Genomic DNA, 7,416 nt, shown 5'->3' with positions numbered 1-7,416 from the left:
CTGCAAAAGTTGCAATATCTTCAACTGTTGATGTGGTAACTGGCCCCTCTTCTGAGGATACCACTACTATTGATGATGAGAAGGACAGGTTGAAGACATTGCTTGAAACAGGCATGTACAAAAGCCTCAAAGGGCATCAGACTCTGTGTGATGTCCTCAAGAAGCAGATTCTGAACCGAAACCCTAGGAAAGAGGGTGTCAGGTTCGAGAGGAAAATGAATGTTGATGTTCTTACTGGAAGCTTGAGCAGTACCCCAAAACCACATGGGTTGCTGCAAAGGGCCCTTCAGTGGATCCATCCACCTTATCTGGTTTCACTTGTGCCAACCCTATTGTCATTGATGAGTCATTTGACTCCAACTATAAATTGTTCAAAAATTAGAACGGAGAATTGTTTGCCAGGTTTATTGGAACTAACTGTAGAAATGGGTCACCCATGAAAAAAGATCTGGTTTCCTAAAAGCCGTCTTGAGAAACTTCATGTGAATGTCTTCCTGACACCACCAGGGAAGAAGACAAACCCCAGAACAAAGGCTTCATACAAACAGAGGACCTCATATGGTCATCCTAACGCCAATGTTTTGTAGGGAAACTACAATCAGGCTCATGAATATGAGTGTTTCTTCGAACCGCTATGTTCACAAATCGAAGAACTTTTCTGCTTATTCATTGAGAGTACTATTATCCTCCTGCAAAACTATTTGCTAGGGCTCCAAAGCCAAATTCTCAGATGCTGCACTTAGACTTATTGCTTCTAAGCCACCTCTTCAGATGTGGGTGGTTAAGAAGAATTAACTTCGCTTACAGGGTCGGGTCAGCCGAAAATCATTGACTTCAGAAGACAATGTTGGGGACCTGAAAAATCTTGTTGGGCGCAAGATAAAATGCCAAAATGGTCTTACCATTTACTTCGTCCATGCATTTCTTTTTGAACATCATATCTTACTCTCAAAGAATCTTACATTTCATGATAGCTTATGTCGTCCAATGTTTGTCCTTCACAATACTCTTGGTGAAGCCTATCCTACTAACTGCACTGTAGGGTACAACTCCAAAAGCTACTGAATGGGTCATGGACAGTGGATGCACTAACCACATGACTGGTGATCGAAGTCTTCTCATGGATTCTACTCTTCGACCATCTACAAAAAGCCATACCACATTTGCTGACACTGGTAAAAGCAAGGTATTGGGCCTAGGTAGGGTTGCTATCTCAAAGGATCAACACATGGATAAGGTGATGCTTGTTGACTCCCTTAGATACAACTTAATGCCTTTCTCAATGCTTTGTGATCTTGATATGGTTGTGATATTCAGAAAGTATCAATGTCTTGTGCTTATGGCTTCTGACAAATCTCGAGTCTTCAAGGTTATCGAAGAGGTGATCTGTATATGGTAGATTCTCTGCAAGACCACAACTTGCCGTATGTCTTCTGCTACCGTTGGTTTTTCCCTTGAAGAGGAAAGGGTGATGCAGCACAATAGAGATAAGTATTTCCCTCAATTAAGAACCAAGGTTTCAATCCAGTACGAGATACAAGCATGTCACCAATCTATGCACCTGCACAAACAATCAAACACTTGCACCCAACGCGATAAAGGGGTTGTCAATCCCTTCACGGTCACTTGCAAAGGGGGGATCTGATAGAGATAGATATAAAAGATTACTAAAATGTAAAACAAAATAAAATTAAATAAAACTCAGCGAGATATTTTTGGGTTTTTTTGTTTATAGATCTGAAAATAATAGATGAAAAATAGACCCGGGGGCCATAGGTTTCACTAGAGGCTTCTCTCTTGAAAGAAAATAATACGATGGGTGAACAAATTACTGTCAAGAAATTGATAGAAAAGCGCAAATTTATGACGATATCGAAGGCAATGATCATGAATATAGGCATCACGTCCGTGACAAGTAGACCGAAATGATTCTGCATCTACTACTATTACTCCACACATCGACTGACTCATGCCTGCATCTAGAGTATTAAGTTCATAAGAATAGAGCAACGCTTTAAGCAAGAAGACATGATGTAGAGGGATAAACTCAAGCAATATGATATTAACCCCATCTTTTTACCCTTGATGGCAACAATTCAATACGTGCCTCGCTACCCCTTCTGTCACTAGGTGAGGACACCGCAAGATTGAACCCAAAACTAAGCACCTCTCCCATTGCAAGAACTACCAATCTAGTGGCCAAACGAAACCAATAATTCAAAGAGAAATACAAAGAGATCAAATCATGCATATAAGAATCCAGAGAAGACTCAAATAATATTCATAGATAATCTGATCATAAATCCACAATTCATCGGATCTCGACAAACACACCGCAAAAAAAGATTACATCGGATAGAACTCCAAGAACATCGAGGAGTACATTGTATTGAAGATCAAAGAGAGAGAAGAAGCCATCTAACTACTAGCTATGGACCCGTAGGTCTGTGGTAAACTACTCACGCTTCATCGGAAGGGCAATAGGGTTGATGTAGAAGCCCTCCTTGATCGAATCCCCCTCCGGCAGAGTACCGGAAAAGGCCTCCAGATGGGATCTCACGAGGTTAGAGACCTGCGTCGGTGGAAAAGTATTTTGGTGGACGGTCTTATGGTTTCTGGAATATTTCTGAATTTATAGGCCAAGGTAGGAGGTCAGGGGGTCTTCGAGGGGGCCACAAGCCCTAGGGGCGCTCCCCCCTGGGGCGCGCCCCCTGGCTTGTCGTCTCCTCGGGGCTTCCCTGACTTGGACTCTAAGTCCCATGTATGTCTTCTGGTCCAAGAAAAATAATCGCGAAAGTTTTATTCCGTTTGGACTCCGTTTGATATTCCTTTTCTGCGAAACTCGAAAACAAGGAAAAAACAAAAATTGGCACTGGGCTCTTGGTTAATAAGTTATTCCAAAAAATAATATAAAATAGCATATTAATGCATATAAAACATCCAAAACAGATAATATAATAGCATGGAACAATAAAAAATTGTAGATACATTGGAGACGTATCAAGCATCCCCAAGCTTAATTCTTGCTCGTCCTCGAGTATGTAAATGACAAAAAAAGAATTTTTGATGTGGAATGCTACCTAACATATTTATCAATGCAATCTCTTTTATTTGGCATGAATATTCAGATCCGTATGATTCAAAAAAACGTTCATTGACATAAAAACAATAGTACTTCAAGCATACTAGCAAGCAAATCATTAAGCTTCAAAACTAACATGGCTAAAGAAGGTTATCCCTACAAAATCATATAGCTTGTTATGCTCCCTCTTCTCAGCACAAAGTATAAATCATGCCCACCCCGGTGTCAACCAAGCAATTGTTTCATACTTTTTAATGCGCTTCAGCTTTTTCAACTCTTCACGCAATACATGAGCGTGAGCCATGGACATAGCACTATGGGGGGAATAGAAGGTGGTAGTAGACAAAATAAGAGAAAGTCTCACATCAACTAGGCAAATCAATGGACTATGGAGTGCCCATCAATTGATATCAATGTGAGTGAGTAGGGATTGCCATGTAACGGATGCACTAGAGCTATAAGTGTATGAAAGCTCAAAAGAAAACTAGTGGGTGAGCATCAACTTGCTTGCTCATGAAGACCTAGGGCATTTGAGGAAGCCCATCGTTGGAATATACAAGCCAAGTTCTATAACGAAAAAATTCCCACTAAATATATGAAAGTTGCAAAATAGGGGACTCTCTATCATGAAGAACATGGTGCTACTTTGAAGCACAAGTGTGGAAAAGGATAGTAACATTGTCCCTTCTCTCTTTTTCTCTCATTATTTTTTTAGGCTCCTCCCCTTTTTTTGGAGACCTCTTTTTTTCTCTTTTTTTTCTTTTTTTGGAGACTCTTTTAGCCTCTCTCTTTATTTTGATAACCTCACATGGGACAATGTTCTAATAATGATGATCATCACACTTTTATTTACTTACAACTCAAAATTACAACTCAAGGTAAACTCAAACATAAGGATGGAACAGGGGAGTTACATGGCAATATATCTCGGAATGGCTATCGAAATGCCATAATAGGTAGGTATGGTGGCTGTTTTGAGGAAGGGTATAAAGTGGGTTTAATGCACCAGCGAAAGTTGCGCTGTACTAGAGTGGCTAGCAAAGGTGGGAGGGTGAGAGTGCGTATAATCCATGGACTAAACATAAGTCATAAAGAACTCACATACTTATTGCAAAAAATCTATTAGCCCTCGAAGAAAAGTACTACTACGCATGCTCCTAGGGGAGAGGTTGGTAGGAGTTAACCATCGCGCGCTCCCAACTTTCACGCAAAGGAAAACAATCAAGAATAAATTGCGCTCCAACTTCATCACATAACTAGAAGACCATACGTGCATGCTACGGGAATCACAAACCTTAACGCAATTATTTCTTTGACTCCACAATTTACTACTAGCATGACTCTAATATCACCATCTTCATATCTCAAAACAAATGCAAGGAATCAAACTTCTCATGTATTCAATGCTCTATATGAAAGTTTTTATTATATCCCTCTTGGATGCCCATTATATTAGGACTAAATTCACAACCTAAGCAAATTACCATGCTATTTAGAGACTCTAAAAATAATATAAGTAAAGCATGAGAGTTCAACAATTTCTATAAAATAAAACTACCGCCGTGCTCCAAAAAGATATAAGTGAAGTACTAGAGCAAATTGCCTAACTCAAAAGATATAAGTGAAGCACATAGAGTATTCTAATAAATTCACGATTCATGCATGTCCCTCTCAAAAGGTGTGTACAGCAAGGATGATTGTGGAAAACTAAAAAGCAAAGACTCATATCATACAGGACACTCCAAGCAAAACACATATCATGTGGTGAATAAAAATATGGCCTCAAGTAAATTTACCGATAGACGAAGATGAAAGAGGGATTGCCATTCGGGGCATCCCCAAGCTTAGATGCTTGGTTTTCCTTGAATATTACCTTGGGGTTCCTTGGGCATCCCCAAGCTTAGGCTCTTGCCACTCCTTATTCCATAGTCCATCAAATCTTTACCTAAAACTAGAAAACTTCACAACACAAAACTCAACAGAAAATCTTATGAGATCCGTTAGTATAAGAAAATAAATCACCACTTTTTGGTATTGTTGTGAACTCATTCTTTATTTATATTGGTTTAATATCTACTGTATTCCAATTTCTCCATGGTTCATACCCCCTGATACTACCCATAGATTCATCAAAATAAGCAAACAACACATAGAAAATAGAATGTGTCAAAAACAGAACATTCTGTAGTAATCAGGAAACTTCATATAGTTCTGTCCCTCCAAAAATTCTGAACAATTAGGACAACATGGGCAATTTGTATATTAATCTTGTGTAAATATTTCGGATCAAAATCACGCTTCTGTGAATTTTGAAAATTATTTCACTGGGCGCAAAAGTTTTTGTTTTTCAGCAAGATCAAATCAACTATCACCGGAAGCCATCCCAAAGGTCTTACTTGGCCCAAACACTAATTAAAACATGAAAACACATCTAACCAGAGGCTAGATGATCAATTTATTTAAAAATAGGAAAGAAAAATATTGGGTTGTCTCCCAAGAAGCGCTTTTCTTTAAAGCCTTTTAGCTAGGCATTGATAATTTCAATGATGCTCACATGAAAGATAACAGTTAAAACACGACGAGAGCATCATAAAACATATGAAAATCACATCTAAATCTAACATACTTCCTATGCATAGGCATTTTATAGGAAAACAAATTAGCAAGACAAGAAAGATCTAGCATATGCAAGGAAGAAGAAAGAAACAATAGCAATCTCAACATAACGAGAGGTAATTTAGTAACATGAAAATTTCTACATCCATATTTTACTCTCTCATAATAATTACGTGTAGGATCATAATCAAATTCAACAATATAGCTATCACATAAATTTTCTCTACATGATCCACATGCATGCAAAGTTGACACTCTTCCAAAATAGTGGGATTAACATTAACTAAAGTCATGACCTCTCCAAACCCACTTTAATCAAAAATTTCATAAGATTGAACACTCTCCAAATATGTGGGATTATTTTTACCTAGAGTTGACACTCTTCCAAACCCACTTTCATCAGTATTGCAAACACTATTATCAATCTCATATTCATTATGGGGCTTAAATAGATTTTCAAGATCATAAGAAGAATCACCCCAATCATGATCATTGCAAGCAAAACTAACACCCCCAAGCTTAGGGTTTTGCATATCATTAACACAATTGACATTAATAGAATTTATAATAACATCATTGCAATCATGCTTTTCATTCAAGGAGCTATCGTGAATCACTTTATAAGTTTCTTCTTTCAACACTTCATCACAATTTTCAGATTCATGAATTTCAAGCAAAACCTCATAAAGATAATCTAGTGCACTCAACTCACTAGCAACTGGTTCAACATACACTGGTACCACGACGTGTTCAACAAACGGTTTTTAACCCCTTCCCACAACGGCATTTGGAACCGTTGCCAAGTGAGTGTGGGCGATAGGGGGGTCCTTCCCACACGACCCAGAAATCGTCGGGGATAGGCCCTCCTGGGACCCAGGCTGGGGCCGTGTGCGATCGGGCGAGGCATCAAAACCCAATCATTTCCGTAGGTATGTACATCCCACACGGTGAATCCTAGAAATCATTTCTGTAGGTATGTACATCCCCCACGGTGAATCCAAGAAATCATTTCCGTAGGTATGTACATCCCACACGGTGAATACCAGAAATCATTTCCGTAGGTATGTACATCCCACACGGTGAATTCCAAAAAATCATTTCCGTAGGTATGTACATCCCACACGGTGAATCCTAGAAATCATTTCTGTAGGTATGTACATCCCCCACGGTGAATCCAAGAAATCATTTCCGTAGGTATGTACATCCCACACGGTGAATACCAGAAATCATTTCCGTAGGTATGTACATCCCACACGGTGAATTCCAAAAAATCATTTCCGTAGGTATGTACATCCCACACAGTTCTTTGTGTGGAAACGTTTGTGCAAGGTGGCCTAACGCAAACAGTTTGCTGCCGGAAGCCGTGTGTGATTGTTAGTTGATCGAACACGCCTAGTTTCTAGAAACCGTGCGGGTTGTTTGAGTTCATCGCCCACGGTGCTGTCTGAGTAACTGTTTGCAATAGAAAACCCCAATAAGCAGGGTAATTAGCCTATTATTGATAATCCATGTACTAATCAAACTGATATTTCTTATAAAACACGCCAGATATTTCATATCCGTATAAAAGCAACCAGAATTTCATAATCGAATTACATCAGATAGCTTCGGCACTCAGTTACGCCATTACACAACAACACCAAGTTTCACATGCAGCATCAAAAACCTTTGGAAAGTAGCATCATACACGGTAAATAGACAGATGAATCTCATCTGGG

Source organism: Triticum aestivum, chromosome 5D, assembly GCF_018294505.1.
Source record: "Triticum aestivum cultivar Chinese Spring chromosome 5D, IWGSC CS RefSeq v2.1, whole genome shotgun sequence".
In the NCBI taxonomy this organism is placed as follows: domain Eukaryota; kingdom Viridiplantae; phylum Streptophyta; class Magnoliopsida; order Poales; family Poaceae; genus Triticum; species Triticum aestivum.
This window is presented reverse-complemented; position numbering follows the sequence as displayed.